At 40.5% G+C, this 18,141-nt stretch overlaps 1 long non-coding RNA gene across 1 annotated transcript in view; it reads right to left on the reverse strand.

Annotated features, from left to right (window-relative positions):
- LOC134481581 (uncharacterized) overlaps nucleotides 1-16,016 on the reverse strand; it is an 82,062-nt gene extending 66,046 nt beyond the window's left edge. The window contains exon 1 of the long non-coding RNA XR_010057264.1: nucleotides 15,717-16,016. This is a non-coding gene — a long non-coding RNA (uncharacterized LOC134481581). The remainder of the gene's footprint in view (nucleotides 1-15,716) is intronic.
- Nucleotides 16,017-18,141: the final 2,125 nt, after the last annotated feature.

The following is an 18,141-nucleotide window of genomic DNA, read 5'->3' on the forward strand; positions in this document are numbered from 1 at the left end:
GACTCTCACAGACACAGATGCTCGTACTGGACCTGCTCCTACCTACAGATGGCTCCATAGACTCTGGACAGCAAGGAAATAGCCAACTCTCCTAAGACTGGCCCAACATCCTCATTCCCATTCTCTTAGGTTTCCCAGACATATCACCCCAAAGTCAGCAGGAAGTAGCTAAAGATCATGACAACCCTATTCCTGCTCCACCATCACCTCTTTCTAGTTTGTACTATTTTTAATTAAACCAAAACGGACGAATGTTAGCATTCCTTCTAGGCTCCAACCCACAGTTACCTGACAATAACCAGGAATGCCTGGCTTACTATAAAAGGGGTTGTTTGCCTCCTCCTCTCTCTCTTACATTCTCTGCCCCTTTTCCCCTGACCCTTTCTCCCTCTCTATCCTTCCTCTGCACCCACCCATTCCTGTGTTCCTGGTTGGCCTCTCTCTTTTCTCTCTCTCTCTCTCTCTCTCTCTCTCTCTCTCTCTCTCTCTCTCTCTCTCTGCCTGCCTGCCTGCCTGCCTGCCTTTCTCTGTCTCTACTCCTTCCCAACTCCCCTTTCAATGCCCTAAGTAAACTATATTCTATACTAAATCCATCGTTATATGGCTGGTACCCCAGGGGGAAGGGATGCCTCAGGATGGATACTCAGAGGTATCTCACCTACCATACCTAGCTCTATCAAACCTACCCTTAGCTCCTTTTTTTTTTTTTTAATAAAACAACACGCAGGCTAGCCTGGGCTACGTAGTGAGGACTGTGTCAAAAAACAAAATGAGGTGCTGGAGAGATGACTCAGCAGTTAAAAGCATTTGCTACCTATTTAAGAACTTGGTTGGGATATAACAAAGACACATGCTCCACTATGTTCATAGCAGCCTTGTTTATAATAGCCAGAAGCTGGAAAGAACCCAGATGCCCTTCAACAGAGGAATGGATACAGAAAATGTGGTACATCTACACAATGGAATATTACTCAGCTATCAAAAACAATGACTTCATAGGCAAAATGGATGGAACTGGAAAATATCATCCTGAGTGAGGTAACCCAATCACAGAAAAACAAACATGGTATGCACTCATTGATAAGTGGATATTAACCCAAATGCTTGAATTGCCCTAGATACACGGAACACATGAAACTCAAGAGGGATGACCAAAATGTGAATGCTTCACTCCTTCTTTAAAAGGGGAACAAAAATACTTTTGGCAGGGATTAGGGAGGCAAAGATTAAAACAGACACAGAAGGAACACCCATTCAGAGCCTACCCCATATGTGGCCCATACATATACAGCCACCCAATTAGACAAGATGGATGAAGCAAAGAAGTGCAGGCTGACAGGAACTGGATATAGATCTCTCCTGAGAGACACAGTCAGAATACAGAAAATACAGAGGCGAATGCCACCAGCAAACCACTGAACTGAGAATGGGACCCCGTTGAAGGAATCAGAGAAAGGACTGGAAGATTTTGAAGGGGCTTGAGACCCCATATGAACAACAATGCCAACCAACCAGAGCTTCCAGGGACTAAGCCACTACCCAAAGACTATACATGGACTGACCCTGGGCTCCAACCTCATAGGTAGCAATGAATAGCCTAGTAAGAGCACCAGTGGAAGGGGAAGCCCTTGGTCCTGCCAAGACTGAACCCCAGTGAACGTGGTTGTTGGGGGAAGGGTGGTAATGGGGGGAGGATGGGGAGGAGAACACCCATATAGAAGGAGAGGGAGAGGGGTTAGGGGGCTGTTTGCCTGGAAACTGAGAAAGGGAATAACAATCGAAATGTAAATAAGAAATACTCAAGTTAATAAAGATTAAAAAAAAAGAGAGAGACAATGTAAAGATTATATATTTTTTAAAGTTACTCACAATCAAACACCAAATCAAGTTCTCAGGTAAAGGTAATCTATTTGGGAAGCTGTCTCGGTCCATGAGAAATTTAAAGAACAGATAAGAAGTCAGGGAAGCTAAATCAACACACATGTGATTAAGTGTGTTCAACTGAACCAAACTCTTCCCAGACCTTCTGGGAACCTATGTTGGACATAAATGAAGACTTTTCCTCTTGGCTCTTCATAAATACTTTTCTGATAGCTCCTGCCAGCTTTGATGAAAAATAAGACCAGTGTCACTGAGACACTGTAGGAAGACTATCTGTGTCCCCAGGATACAAAATAAATTTCAGCACTCACAGGAAAAGGTAGCCAGCAAAATATGTCAAAAGAAAAGCAAAGACTATACATGGACTGACCCTGGGCTCCAACTGCATAGGTAGCAATGAATAGCCTAGTAAGGGCACCAGTGGAAGGGGAAGTCCCTGGTACTGCCAAGACTGAACCCCCAGTGAATGGGATTGTTGGGGGAAGGGTGGTAGTGGTTGGAGGATGGGGAGGGGAACACCCGTACAGAAGGGGATGGGGAGGGGTTAGAGGGATGTTGACCTTGAAACCGGGAAAGGGAATAACAATTGAAAGGTAAATAAGAAATATCCAACTTAATAAAGATGGAGAAAAAAAGAGAAGAAAAAAAAAGAAAAGTAAAGGTTTATCAAGAAGACAAGTAGTTCCCAACTTCTGGGTTACAAACCCTTTAGGGTTTCAAATCAGATATTTACATTACAATTCATAACAGTGGCAAAATTACAGTTACAAAGTAGCTGTAAAAAGTAGTGATTTTATGGTTGGGAGTCACTACAACATTGTATTAAAGGGCCACAGCATTAGGAAAGTTGAGAACCAATAAAGTAGGCAAACAATATTGCTTTCCCATAATTAATTAGAAAATGGTAGCAAAGAAAGTAATCAAATGCCTTCTGGTTTCTGCCTGCACTAAGAACTGAAAGCCAGTCACTAGGAGTACTGATAGACCTGAGAGCAGAGGTAAGAACAACTCTTCTGCTCCAAGAGACCCTCCTGGAGAGCACAACAGAACACACAAACCCAGGAACAGCTCTCTGGTCCCAGAACCATCTGAAAGAAAACCCATCTACAGGAGTGCTGACACACAGGTTTATAGGAGGGTCAAGACACAGAGACAGCAAGACAAGCTAACACCAGAGACAACCTGATGGTGAGAGGCAAGTGCAGGAACCTAAGCAACAGAAACCAAGACTACTTGGCATCATCGGAGCCCAGTTCTCCCACCAAAAACATACTGGATATCCAAACATACCAGAAAAGTAAAATTTGGATTTAAAATCACATCTCATAATGATGATAGAGGACTTTAAGAAAGACATAAATAACTCCCTTAAAAAAATACAGGACAGCACAGGTGAACAAGTAGAAGCCCTTAAAGAAGAAACATAAAAATCCCTTAAAGAATTACAAGAAAACAAAACCAAACAAGTGAACAAAACCATCCAGGATTTACACATGGAAATAGAAACAATAAAGAAAGCACGAAGGGACTCTGGAGTTAGAAAACCTAGGAAAGAGATCAAGAGTCATAGACTCAAACATCACCAACAGAATACAAGAGCTAGAAGAGAAAATCTCAGGGACAGAGATATCATAGAAAACATTGACACAACCATCAAAGATAATGTAAAATACAAAAAGCTCCTAACCCAAAACATACAGGAAATCCAGGACACAATGAGAAGATCAAACCTAAGGATAATAGGTACAGAAGAGAACAAAGACTCCCAACCTAAAGGGCCAGTAAATATCTTCAACAAAATTATAGAAGAAAACTTCCCTAACCTAAAGAAAGAGATGCCCATAAACACACAAGAAGCCTACAGATTGAACTAGAAAAGAAATTCCTCCCATCATATAATAGTTAAAACACCAAATGCAGAAAAGAAAGAAAGAATATTAAAAGCAGTAAGGGGAAAATGTCAAGTAACATAATGGCAGAGCTATCAAAATTACACGAAACTTTTCACCAGACTGTGAAAGACAGAGGATCCTTGGTAGATGTCATACAGACTCAAGAAGAACACAAATACCACCCCAGGGTACTATATCCAGCAAAGCTCTCAATTAACATGGAGGAGAAACCAAGATATTCCATGAGAAAACCAAATTAACACAATATCTTTCTACAAATCCAGCCCTACAAAGGATAAGAGATGGAAAACTCCAAAACAAGGAGGGAAATTACACCCAAGAAAGTAATCTACTTGCAACAAAACCAAAAGAAGAGAGCCACACAAACAAAATTCCACCTCTAACAACAAAAGTAACAGGAAACAACAATCACTATTCCTTAGTATCTCTTAACATGAATGGGCTCAATTCCCTAATAAAAAGACATAAACTAACAGATTGGATATGTAAAGAGGACCCAGCATTTTGCTGCACACAGGAAACACACCTCAGTGATAAAGACAGACACTACCTCAGAGTAAAAGGCTGAAAAACAATTTTCCAAGCAAACGGTCCCAAGAAACAAGCTGGAGTAGCCATTCTAATATCGAATAAAATTGACTTTCAACCAAAAGTTATCAAAAAAGATAAGGAAGGAAACTTCATATTCATCAAAGGAAAATTCACTAAAATAAGCTCTAAATCCTGAATATCTATACTCCAAATGCTAGGGCACCTACATTGATAAAAGAAACCTTACTAATGATCAAAGCACACATTGCACCTCACACAATAATAATAGGAGATTTGAACACCCCACTCTCATTAATGGACAGATCATGGGAACAGAAACTAAACAGAGACATAGAGAAAATAACAGAAGTTATGAATCAAAGGGATTTAACAGATATTTATACATCATTTAATCCTAAAACAAAAGAATATACCTTCTTCTCAGCACCTCATGTTACCTTCTCCAAAATTTAACATATAATCTGTCATAAAACAGGCCTCAACAAATACAAGAAGATTGAAATAATCCCATGGATCTTATCAGATCACCACAGACTAAGAATGGTCTTCCAAAACAACAAAAACAACAGAAAGCCCACATATACATGGAAGTTGAACAACCCTCTACTCAATGATAACTTGGTCAAGGAAGAAATAAATAAACTTCTTTGTTGTATATTGCTTTTACTATGTTGAGATATGGGCCTTGAATTCCTGATCTTTCCAAGACTTTTAACATGAAGGTGTGAAATTAAAGACATGTTAGAATTTAATGAAAATGAAGGCAGGCACAACATACCCAAACTTATGGGACACAGTGAAGACAGTGCTAAGAGGAAAACTCATAGCTCTGAGTGCCTCCAAAAAGAAACTGGAGAGAACATGAATCAGCAGCTTCACAGCACACCTAAAAGCTCTTGAACAAAAAGAAGCAAATACATCCGAGAGGAATAGAAGGCAGGAAATAATCAAATTCAAGGCTGAAATCAACCAAGTGGAAACAAAAAGAACTATACAAAGAATAAACAAAACTGGGAGCTGGTTCTTGGAGAAAATCAACAAGATAGATAAATCCTTAGCCAGACTAATCAGAGGACACAGAGAATATATCCAAATTAACAAAATCAGAAATGAAAAGGGAGAGATTACAACAGAAAATGTCAGGAAATTCAAAAGATCACAAGATCCTACTATAAAAGCCTATATTCAAAAAAAACTGGAAAATCTGGATGAAATGGACAATTTTCTAGACAAATATCAGATATCAAAGTAAAATCAGGACCAGATAAGCCATCTAAACAGTCCCATAACTCCTAAAGAAATAGAAGCAGTCATTAAAAGTCTCCCAACCAAAAAAGCCCAGGACCAGATGGGTTTAGTGCAGAATTCTATCAGACCTTCACAGAAGACGTAATACCAATACTGTCCAAACTATTCCCCAAAATGGAAACAGAAGGAGCACTACCGAATTCCTCCACAATTACACTTACATCTAAACCACACAAAGACCCAACAAAGAAAGAAAACTTCAGGGGTTGGGGATTTAGCTCAGTGGTAGAGCGCTTACCTAGGAAGCGCAAGGCCCTGGGTTCGGTCCCCAGCTCCGGAAAAAAAAGAACCAAAAATAATCAAACTCAGAGCTGAAATCAACCAAGTAGAAACAAAAAGGACCATAGAAAGAATCAACAGAACCAAAAGTTGGTTCTTTGAGAAAATCAACAAGATAGATAAACCCTTAGCCAGACTAACGAGAGGACACAGAGAGTGTGTCCAAATTAACAAAATCAGAAATGAAAAGGGAGACATAACTACAGATTCGGAGGAAATTCAAAAAATCATCAGATCTTACTATAAAAACCTATATTCAAGAAAATTTGAAAATCTTCAGGAAATGGGCAATTTCCTAGACAGATACCAGGTATCGAAGTTAAATCAGGAACAGATAAACCAGTTAAACAACCCCATAACTCCTAAGGAAATAGAAGCAGTCATTAAAGGTCTCCCAACCAAAAAGAGCCCAGGTCCAGACGGGTTTAGTGCAGAATTCTATCAAACCTTCATAGAAGACCTCATACCAATATTATCCAAACTATTCCACAAAATTGAAACAGATGGAGCCCTACCGAATTCCTTCTATGAAGCCACAATTACTCTTATACCTAAACCACACAAAGACACAACAAAGAAAGAGAACTTCAGACCAATTTCCCTTATGAATATCGACGCAAAAATACTCAATAAAATTCTGGCAAACCGAATTCAAGAGCACATCAAAACAATCATCCACCATGATCAAGTAGGCTTCATCCCAGGCATGCAGGGATGGTTTAATATACGGAAAACCATCAACGTGATCCATTATATAAACAAACTGAAAGAACAGAACCACATGATCATTTCATTAGATGCTGAGAAAGCATTTGACAAAATTCAACACCCCTTCATGATAAAAGTCCTGGAAAGAATAGGAATTCAAGGCCCATACCTAAACATAGTAAAAGCCATATACAGCAAACCAGTTGCTAACATTAAACTAAATGGAGAGAAACTTGAAGCAATCCCACTAAAATCAGGGACTAGACAAGGCTGCCCACTCTCTCCCTACTTATTCAATATAGTTCTTGAAGTTCTAGCCAGAGCAATCAGACAACAAAAGGAGCTCAAGGGGATACAGATCGGAAAAGAAGAGGTCAAAATATCACTATTTGCAGATGACATGATAGTATATTTAAGTGATCCCAAAAGTTCCACCAGAGAACTACTAAAGCTGATAAACAACTTCAGCAAAGTGGCTGGGTATAAAATTAACTCAAATAAATCAGTTGCCTTCCTCTATACAAAAGAGAAACAAGCCGAGAAAGAAATTAGGGAAACGACACCCTTCATAATAGACCCAAATAATATAAAGTACCTCGGTGTGACTTTAACCAAGCAAGTAAAAGATCTGTACAATAAGAACTTCAAGACACTGAGGAAAGAAATTGAAGACCTCAGAAGATGGAAAGATCTCCCATGCTCATGGATTGGCAGGATTAATATAGTAAAAATGGCCATTTTACCAAAAGCAATCTACAGATTCAATGCAATCCCCATCAAAATACCAATCCAATTCTTCAAAGAGTTAGACAGAACAATTTGCAAATTCATCTGGAATAACAAAAAACCCAGGATAGCTAAAGCTATCCTCAACAATAAAAGGACTTCAGGGGGAATCACTATCCCTGAACTCAAGCAGTATTACAGAGCAATAGTGATAAAAACTGCATGGTATTGGTACAGAGACAGACAGATAGACTAATGGAATAGAATTGAAGACCCAGAAATGAACCCACACACCTATGGTCACTTGATTTTTGACAAAGGAGCCAAAACCATCCAATGGAAAAAAGATAGCATTTTCAGCAAATGGTGCTGGTTCAACTGGAGGGCAACATGTAGAAGAATGCAGATCGATCCATCCTTATCACCCTGTACAAAGCTTAAGTCCAAGTGGATCAAGGACCTCCACATCAAACCAGACACACTCAAACTAATAGAAGAAAAACTAGGGAAGCATCTGGAACACATGGGCACTGGAAAAAATTTCCTGAACAAAACACCAATGGCTTATGCTCTAAGATCAAGAATCGACAAATGGGATCTCATAAAACTGCAAAGCTTCTGTAAGGCAAAGGACACTGTGGTTAGGACAAAACGGCAACCAACAGATTGGGAAAAGATCTTTACCAATCCTACAACAGATAGAGGCCTTATATCCAAAATATACAAAGAACTCAAGAAGTTAGACCGCAGGGAAACAAATAACCCTATTAAAAAATGGGGTTCAGAGCTAAACAAAGAATTCACAGCTGAGGAATGCCGAATGGCTGAGAAACACCTAAAGAAATGTTCAACATCTTTAGTCATAAGGGAAATGCAAATCAAAACAACCCTGAGATTTCACCTCACACCAGTGCGATTGGCTAAGATCAAAAACTCAGGTGACAGCAGATGCGGGCGAGGATGTGGAGAAAGAGGAACACTCCTCCATTGTTGGTGGGATTGCAGACTGGTAAAACCATTCTGGAAATCAGTCTGGAGGTTCCTCAGAAAATTGGACATTGAACTGCCTGAGGATCCAGCTATACCTCTCTTGGGCATATACCCAAAAGATGCCTCAACATATAAAAGAGACACGTGCTCCACTATGTTCATCGCAGCCTTATTTATAATAGCCAGAAAATGGAAAGAACCCAGATGCCCTTCAACAGAGGAATGGATACAGAAAATGTGGTACATCTACACAATGGAATATTACTCAGCTATCAAAAACAACGAGTTTATGAAATTCGTAGGCAAATGGTTGGAACTGGAAAATATCATCCTGAGTGAGCTAACCCAATCACAGAAAGACATACATGGTATGCACTCATTGATAAGTGGCTATTAGCCCAAATGCTTGAATTACCCTAGATCCCTAGAACAAACGAAACTCAAGACGGATGATCAAAATGTGAATGCTTCACTCCTTCTTTAAATGAGGAAAAAGAATACCCTTGGCAGGGAAGGGAGAGGCAAAGATTAAAACAGAGACTGAAGGAACACCCATTCAGAGCCTGCCCCACATGTGGCCCATACATATACAGCCACCCAATTAGACAAGATGGATGAAGCAAAGAAGTGCAGACCGACAGGAGCCGGATGTAGATCGCTCCTGAGAGACACAGCCAGAATACAGCAAATATAGAGGCGAATGCCAGCAGCAAACCACTGAACTGAGAATAGGTCCCCTATTGAAGGAATCAGAGAAAGAACTGGAAGAGCTTGAAGGGGCTCGAGACCCCAAAAGTACAACAATGCCAAGCAACCAGAGCTTCCAGGGACTAAGCCACTACCTAAAGACTATACATGGACTGACCCTGGACTCTGACCCCATAGGTAGCAATGAATATCCTAGTAAGAGCACCAGTGGAAGGGGAAGCCCTGGGTCCTGCTAAGACTGAACCCCCAGTGAACTAGTCTATGGGGCGAGGGCGGCAATGGGGGGAGGGTTGGGAGGGGAACACCCATAAGGAAGGGGAGGGGGGAGGGGGATGTTTGCCCGGAAACCGGGAAAGGGAATAACACTCGAAATGTATATAAGAAATACTCAAGTTAATAAAAAAAAGAAAAAGAAAAAAAAATAATATACTATATATTATATATGGTAAAAAAAAAAGAACCAAAAAAAAAAGAAAGAAAGAAAGAAAGAAAGAAAACTTCAGACCAACTCCCCTTATGAATAACGACACAAAAATACTCAATAAAATTCTCGCATACTGAATCCAAGAACACATCAAAATGACCATGCATCATGATCAAGTAGGTTTCATCCCAGATATGCAGGAATTGTTTAATATGCAGAAATCTATCAACATAATCTACTATGTGTACAAACTCAAATTAAAAAACCACATGATCATGTCATTAGATGTGGAGAAATCATTTGACAAAATTCGACATCCCTTCGTGTTAAAAGTCTTGTAAAGATAAAGAATTCAAGGCCCATACCTAAACATAGTAAAAGCAATATACAGCAAACCATTAGCATTAAACTAAATGGAGAGAAACTTGAAGCAATCCCAGTAAAACCAGGGACTAGAGAAGGCTGCCCATTCTCTCCCTACTTATTCAATATAGTACTCAAAGTCCTGGCCAGAGCAATCAGACAGCAAAAGGAGGTCAATGGGATACAAATTGGAAAGGAAGAAGTCAACATATCACTATTTGCAGATGATATGATAATATACTTAAGTGACCCTAAAAGTTCCACCAGAGAACTACTAAACCTGATAAACAACTTCAGCAAAGAAGCTGGGTATAAAATTAACTCAAACAAATAAGTAGCCTTCCTCTACTCAAAGGATAAACAGGCTGAGAAAGAAATTATGGAAATGACACCCTTCATAATAGTCACAAATAACATAAAATACCTCAGTGTGACTCTAACCAAGCAAGTGAAAGATCTGCATGACAAGAACTTCAAGTCTCTGAAGAAAGAAATTGAAGAAGATCTTAGAAGATGGAAAGACCTCCCATGCTCATGGATTGGCAGGATTAATGTAGGAAAAATGACCATTTTGCCAAAAGCAATCTACAGATTCAATGCAATCCCCATCAAAATTACAACACAATTCTTCATAGAGTTAGAAAGAGCAATTTGCAAATTCATCTGGAATAACAAAAAGTCCAGGATAATGAAAACTATCCTCAACAATAAAAGAACGTCTTGGGGAATCACCATCCTTGACCTCAAGCAGTATTACAGAGCAATAGTGATAAAAAAAAAAAACAAAACTATATGGTATTGGTGCAGAGACAGGCAGGTAGATAAATGGAATAGAATTGAAGACCCAGGAATGAACCCACACACCTATGGTCACTTGATCTTTGACAAAGGAGCCAAAACCATCTAATGGAAAAAAATATAGCATTTTCAGCAAATGGTGCTGGTTCAACTGGAGGTCAGTATGTAGAAGAATGCAAATCGACCCATGCATATCACCCTGTACAAAGCTTAAATTTAAGTGGATCAAGGACCTCCACATCAAACCAAATACACTCACACTAATAGGAAAAAAGTGGGGAAGAGCCTCGAACACATGGGCACTGGGGAAATTTTCCTGAAAAACATACCAATGGCTTATGCTCTAAGATCAAGAATCAGCAAATGGAACCTCATAGATCTGCAAAGCTTCTGTCAGGCAAAGGGCTCTGTCATTAGGACAAAACGGCAACCAACAGATTGGGAAAAGATCTTTACCAATCCTACATCAGATAGAGGGCTAATATCCAAAATATACAAAGAACTCAAGAAGTTAGACTCCAAAGAGCCAATAACTCTATTAAAAATGGGATACAGAGCTAAACAAAGAATTCTCAGTTGAGGAATATTGAATGGCTGATAAGTACCTAAAAAATGTTCAACATCCTTAGTCATCAGGGAAATGCAAATCAAAACAATCCTGAGATTCCACCTCACACCAGTCAATGGCTAAGATTAAAAACTCAGGTAACAACAGAGGCTGGCAAAGATGTGGAGAAAGAGGAACACTCCTCCATTGTTGGTGGGATTTCAAGCTGGTACAACCACTCTGTTAATCCATCTGGAGGTTCCTCAGAAAATTGGACATTCTATTACCTGAGGACCCAGCTATACCTCTCCTGGGAATATACCCAAAAGATGCCCCAACATATAACAAAGACACTTGCTCCATTATGTTCATAGCAGCTTTATTTATAGTAGCCAGAAGCTGGAAAAGAACCCAAATGCCCTTCAACAGAGGAATGAATACCAAAAATGTGGTATATTTATACAATGGAATATTACTCAGCTATCAAAAACAATGAGTTCATGAAATTCATAGGCAAATGGATGGAACTAGAAAATATCATCCTGAGTTAGGTAACCCAATCACATCGAAAAATCACATGGTATGCACTCACTGATAAGTGGATATTAGGCCAAAAGCTCGAATTACCCAAGATACAATCCACAGACCACATGAAACTCAAGAAGGACGACCAAAGTATGGATACTTCAGTCCTTCTTAAAAAGGGGAACAAAAATATTCATAGGAAAGGATATGGAGACAAAGTTTGGAACAGAGACTGAAGGAATGGCCATTCAGAGCCTGCCTCACCTGGGGATACAGCATATATATATATATATATATATATATATATATATATATACACACACAGCCACCAAAACAAGACAATATTAATGAAGCCAAGAAGCACATGCTGACAGGGGCCTGGTATAGCTGTCTCCTGAGAGGCTCAGCCAGAGCATGACAAATACAGAGGTGAATGCTAGCAGCAAACCACTGGACTGAGAACAGGGTCCCCATTGGAGGAATTAGAGAAAGGATTGAAAGAGCTGAAAGGGTTTGCAACTCCATAAGAACAACAGTACGAACCAACCAGAGCTCCCAGGGACTAAACCACTACCCAAAGAGTACACATGGACAGACCCATGGCTCCAGCTGCATATGTAGCAGAAGATGGCCTTGTTGGCCACCAATGGGAGGAGAAGCCCTTGGTCCTGCCAAGGCTAGAAACCCCAGGGTAGGGGAATGTCAGGGCGAGGAGGCAGGAAGGGAGCAGATGTTTGGGGAGGGGAAACCCCCTTATAGAAGAAGAGGAGGGGGCTTGTGGATGGAAAACCAGAAAAGGGAATAACATTTGAAATGTAAATAAAAAATATCCAATTTTTTTTAAAAAAGGAAAGTAATCAGACATTAGGAGGTCATCAATAGCCTTGGGTTTCACATATATTTAAAGTATTTTGACACTCCTGACTTCTGCTTAAGCAGCACAAGAGAAGTGACCATGAATCTGCTCTGTGTTTCAGATTTTGTAACTGCTTACCTGAGTTGCAGCCTGCCGGCTATGCTATTTTTTACCAGTATTATGTATTGTCTTCATAACAAATCCATGGGACAAGAATTATAGTCCCAATTTTCAGTAAAATGGAAGCTCAGAAAACTTAAATGATTCATGGAGAATCACTCAACCAAAGGACCAAGCTAGAACCATAGGGAGGTCAGCTGTCAGAAGGCTCACTGGTGTCACAGTGACCTGTCAATCAAGTCAAACCTCCTGCTGGGACATATAAGGCGGAAGCTGAAAGTGGGCAAAGTGATATTCCCTGCTCTTTTTGTGCTCATGGAGAGACACACCTCAGAGGGACAGATAGGTCACCATAGGCATGGGCTTCATTTCATTTCTGATGAAAAGGGGCCCACAAGCTGGGAATAAACACATTCTGGGTTCCAAGTTGGAGGGGAAATCTACCTTTAAGGTTCCTCCCAGACCCTGTAAACAGATTACAGTGTAAAGGTGAGAACTAACCCAAAGTCCCCAGCCTGAGCCTCATGGCAGCAAAGTTCCCAGATAAGTGTGAGAAAGCGTGATGTGAAGCAATGGGGTTTGGGAAGGAGCTGAGATGCACTCACTGATGCACTCACTGATAAGTGGCTATTAGCCCAAATGCTCGAACTACCCTAGATGCACAGAACACATGAAACTCAAGACGGATGATCAAAATGTGAATGCTTCACTCCTTCTTTAAAAGGGGAACAAGAACACCCTTGGGAGGGGATAGGGAGGCAAAGTTTGGAACAGAGACTGAAGGAACACCCATTCAGAGCCACATGTGGCCCATATATATACAGCCACCAAACTAGATAAGATGGATGAAGCAAAGAAGTGCAGACGGACAGGAACCGGATGTAGATCTCTCCTGAGAGACACAGTCAGAATACAGCAAATACATAGGCGAACGCCAGCAGCAAACCACTGAACTGAGAATGGGATCCCCATTGAAGGAATCAGAGAAAGGACTGAAAGAGCTTGAAGGGGCTTGAGACCCCATAGGAACAACAATGCCAACCAACCAGAGCTTCCAGGGACTAAGCCAACTACCTAAAGACTATACATGGACTGACCCTGGACTCCAACTGCATATGTAGCAATAAATAGCCTAGTAAGGGCACCAGTGGAAGGGGAAGCCCTTGGTCCTGCCAAGACTGAACCCCCAGTGAATGGGATTGTTGGGAGGAGGGCAGTAATGGAAGGAGGGTGGGGAGGGGAACACCCATATAGAAGGGGAGGAGGAGGAGTTAGGGGGATGTTGACAAGGAAACCGGGAAAGGGAATAACAATTGAAATGTAAATAAGAAATACCCAATTTAATAAAGACAGAGGGGAAAAAAAAGAAACTATGATGTATTATAAATGTGCCCCAAGTGGGGTTGGGGAAGGCAGTTTTCCCCTGGAGGCCTTCTAGTTAAAAAAAATCACTCTAACTGCCTATGGTCGTGCCTGAAAAAATCATACAAAGCCCTCTGATCAGGACTTGGACTCCACTGAGACTTCTTTCATTTGGAGTTTTGAAGTGCGAACATAATTTTGTTCCCTCATCTTTGGGCCTGGGAATTTCATTTCTACATGCAGGAGGAAAGGTCTCTTTAGGTGGGAAATTTAAGCAGATTACTGCTCAAGTTGTCATGGAACCTTTAAAATAGGAGAGGAAGGAAAAATAACAGAAATGATTTTTTTTTAGTTTAGATAAATAGTAACAGTATTTACTAGATTAAAATATATGTAACAGGCAACCACTCTTGAAATTTTAGTGATAGCGCCTGGTATTTATATAGCAATCATTGAGGTACCTGTACCAATTCTTAAGTAAAAAAGTTGTTCTTAATCAACAAGAATCTTATGAGCCTGAAATAGAATTGAATTCATCTGGAATCCATCATTCCATTCTCATGGGTACACATGGCCTTAGACGTGACCATCAAAGAGCCAGCTCTAAGAATCATTCCCCAAATATTCCAATTTTTAAGAATTAATTACAGATGAAAAACATTTTCCTGACCATTGTTAATGATAGGCAACATCATTGGATCTTAATGATTTGTTGGGGTAGTAATAGATAGATAGAAACATCACAAAATTACACGGAAGTGTACGAGATATTGATAATCCCAACCTGAAGTAAAGTTTTATGTTCTTCTTATCAGATTATTTCTATCCTTTAAAGTCTACGGTGGTGTCTCATCTTCTCTGATTTCTCTCCTCACAGATTATAGTCAGTCCTTCGTCCCTTCTACCAAACAATCACAGCCTCAGGACTTCCCAACAGGAGGGGGCCTCTAGGAAGACCATATTTCAGTGAGGCCTACTGATATGCATACATAAACTGAAGGGTTTGATTGCATGTTGGAAGCTAGTGTGTACACATGTTCCTCGGAAATGGCCAGTTAAGGCATCCTTCTGATTTCCCAGAGACATTTTTTTCATCTTATTAAAAGGAAATGAAGGAGGCAAGGGGGAAAATATAACAAATCTGTCAGATCCGTCTATATTATGAAGTCTGTCTCTATCTCTGTCTCTCTGTCCCTCTCACTTTTCCTCCTCCCTCTCTCCCTCATGCACATTTTGTGTGTGGGGGGGGTGTACTGCAGAGAAATGAGGAATAACCATTATAAGATGGCCACTAAGAGACATCACGGCATCAATAATGCTGAAGTTTCTATCTGGATTTGTTCTCTGTCCGTACAAACAGTGAAGAAGAATCTTGTGACAGAAATTAAACATGTGATAATGAAGAAACAGGACGAAAATAGTTTACACAGTCCAAGTCAACTCTCAAGGGGAAAACAAAAAAAATGTACCTTTCAAAACCTTGTCTAAATCTCAGCTTAGCTTGCAGATAAAAGTACATAGCCATCAGGTGTGTGAGACACCCTCCTACGGACTACTAGATCTTACATTAAGGCAGTTTCTGCCAAGAAATGTTTCTGATGCCTATCTGCTGGGTGTACAATCCAGATCATAGAAACATATATTTGTGAAGCTTACCATTTGGCAGTAGTCAGGAGCTGTGTAGTCTGTTGTTGCTGGGTTTGGACACAATCATCTGGATGCTACTACTGTCTTCTACTCTTCATAGGCAAAGAGCAGGCTCCCTGATTCTCCTCTGCACCACCAAGGCCGTCTCTGCTCCCTTTCCACCGCTGCCATCTTGCTTCTCTGTCTTTACTGTTCATTTCCTTATAGCCTCCTCCGCTCCCCAGAGCAGTGTTTACACTCTTCCCTCTGCAGATGCACTAAAGGTACAAAAGACATCTGACACAGCATCCTAGGAGTCTTCCCCTCCATTGCCTGGTAACAAACAAAATATAAACAATGTGGTCACGTTTCATTCTAGAGAAACTAGGTCACTTGTGATTTCCAGAAAGATACATGCACACTATTCCTCCCCCTGAAGAGCCGAAGAGACTTCAACTCAGAATGTTAGAAAGGAAGCAGACATATAAAGATAACCTAACCTAAATATAAGAGCTAGTATGTTTAATCTGGGCCTCTAAACAGAAGTCTGAACTTTAGTAGAGAATATCTGGGATTTGAATTAGGAAATAGCAAAGGCTTTGAGTCGTTAGAACTGTTACATACTAGAGATCATTTGACCTTGCTGCTTCATGTTTTCAACAAAAGAAATGGAGTTCCATAGACTAAGGTTACTCAGGGTCATCTCACTAGTTTGGGGTGGTTTGATTGTGTTCTTCTGTTCTTTGTTGCTCTCGTTTTTGTGAATTGCATAGCTTCTGCACAGAAGAAAACAAAACTGTAGCTACCAAGCAACTAGAAGCTGTGTTAAGAGACTCTCCCCTAATTTATCCCGAACAACCAGACTTCATTTCTGACTTAGTGTGAGTCTGGACAGTCTTTATTCCCCACACCAGAAAGCCCTCCTTTCTAGTGCTCTTTGGCTCCCTGCTCAATCCTTTAGCTCAACACATGGTGTCCATTATCTCCTGTTCTCTGTTTTCAATTTCTTATCTCCATTCACTCCACAAGACATCTAGAAACGAGCTGAGTGTAATCCTCACCTCCATCCAAGTTTATAGAAATCCTCAAGGAGGACACAGAGGTAGCTGATGATGTGGGGTATTTGTTTGTTTTTGTTTTGTGTTTGTTTCTGTTTTATAATTGCTCTGTTTGTGATGCAAGGAGTTGAGACCCTTTATAACAAGGACCCTAACTAACTTCTAGTCCAAGATTGATTGTCAGTAACTTTGACGGCAGAGCCAGTGCAATGCAGTCATACAGAGGTTTGAGTTCTGCACCCTTGACATTACCCTGAAATGAAACCATCCAGGCTGAGATAGTCCTAGAAGAATCCAAGAATCTCCACACATAGCCATCTCTTCAAGGGCAGTTGAGGCCAGGCCAGCTGTCTCCTCGATTCAGGAGTCACCATACCTCATGTTTTTGGAAGCCCTACTTGCTTCCTGCTATGGAAAGATCTTGATGATTTCTCTTCAGTCCACCTCACTGCCATGGCTCTGTATCCCCCATCCCCCGAGTCTGCACCTCAGGACCTCTTCTTATCTCAGTCACCTCCTAAGCATGTGTCCCTTTGAATATCCCCAAATTTACATTCCATCCAGCCATTCTTCACACACAGACTTTCATTTCTCTGTATCTCTCATGCAGTTATTTCCCATTCTGCCTTCTCTTAATCCTAACCTGCCATGGCCAATCCAGTGGATCTGTCTACTTCCTCCCAGTTAATCCTCCTTGCTGTCACTCCCTTCTTTATGTGACATTCTAAGTATTAAAAGCATGGCATACCTTTCCTAGGCAACCTTCTTTATCCCCAGTGGATTAGACCATATCAGATATTTTGCTTGTAGTCCAGGATCCCCCATTAAACTTTGGTCTGTGAGGCCCTTTGATTATTGAAGATTCTATAACCACAAGTGCTTCAGCAACTCCACAAGTGAACTGTTTCTTGGTAGACTTTTCTCCTGAAAGGCAGTGTGACTTTGGTGTCACTTTGAGAGTAGGCCACTTTCTCCCGAGTCAAGAGCTTCCCTGTTTTAAAAACCTAAGCAGAAGAACCAAAAATAAAGTGTTTTGTGGCTATCTTCCACTACTGGGGATATTCTAAGAAAATATAGACTCCATGGCAGAAATATCACAAGCTTGAGGCCAATGTAGTCTCCATAGTAAATTCTAAACTAGCCAGTGCTATATAGTGAGACTATTTAAAAATGTGTGCCTGTTAATTATCTGATGTCTAGCTTATGATAATTTCTATTATCCAGGTTACTTTTCAGGGAACCAAAGATACATTATATTGACAACACTGACTCTTGATTTAGCATGCAGATGTTCAATGGGTAACTGAAGTGAGATTAAATTGTTCAGCATTTCTGCTTTCATACTTTGTGTCTCCTTGACTTTCAGAACCTTTAGAGACCAGATTATTACATAGGCT

This window comes from Rattus norvegicus, chromosome 13, assembly GCF_036323735.1.
Source record: "Rattus norvegicus strain BN/NHsdMcwi chromosome 13, GRCr8, whole genome shotgun sequence".
Taxonomy (NCBI): Eukaryota; Metazoa; Chordata; class Mammalia; order Rodentia; family Muridae; genus Rattus; species Rattus norvegicus.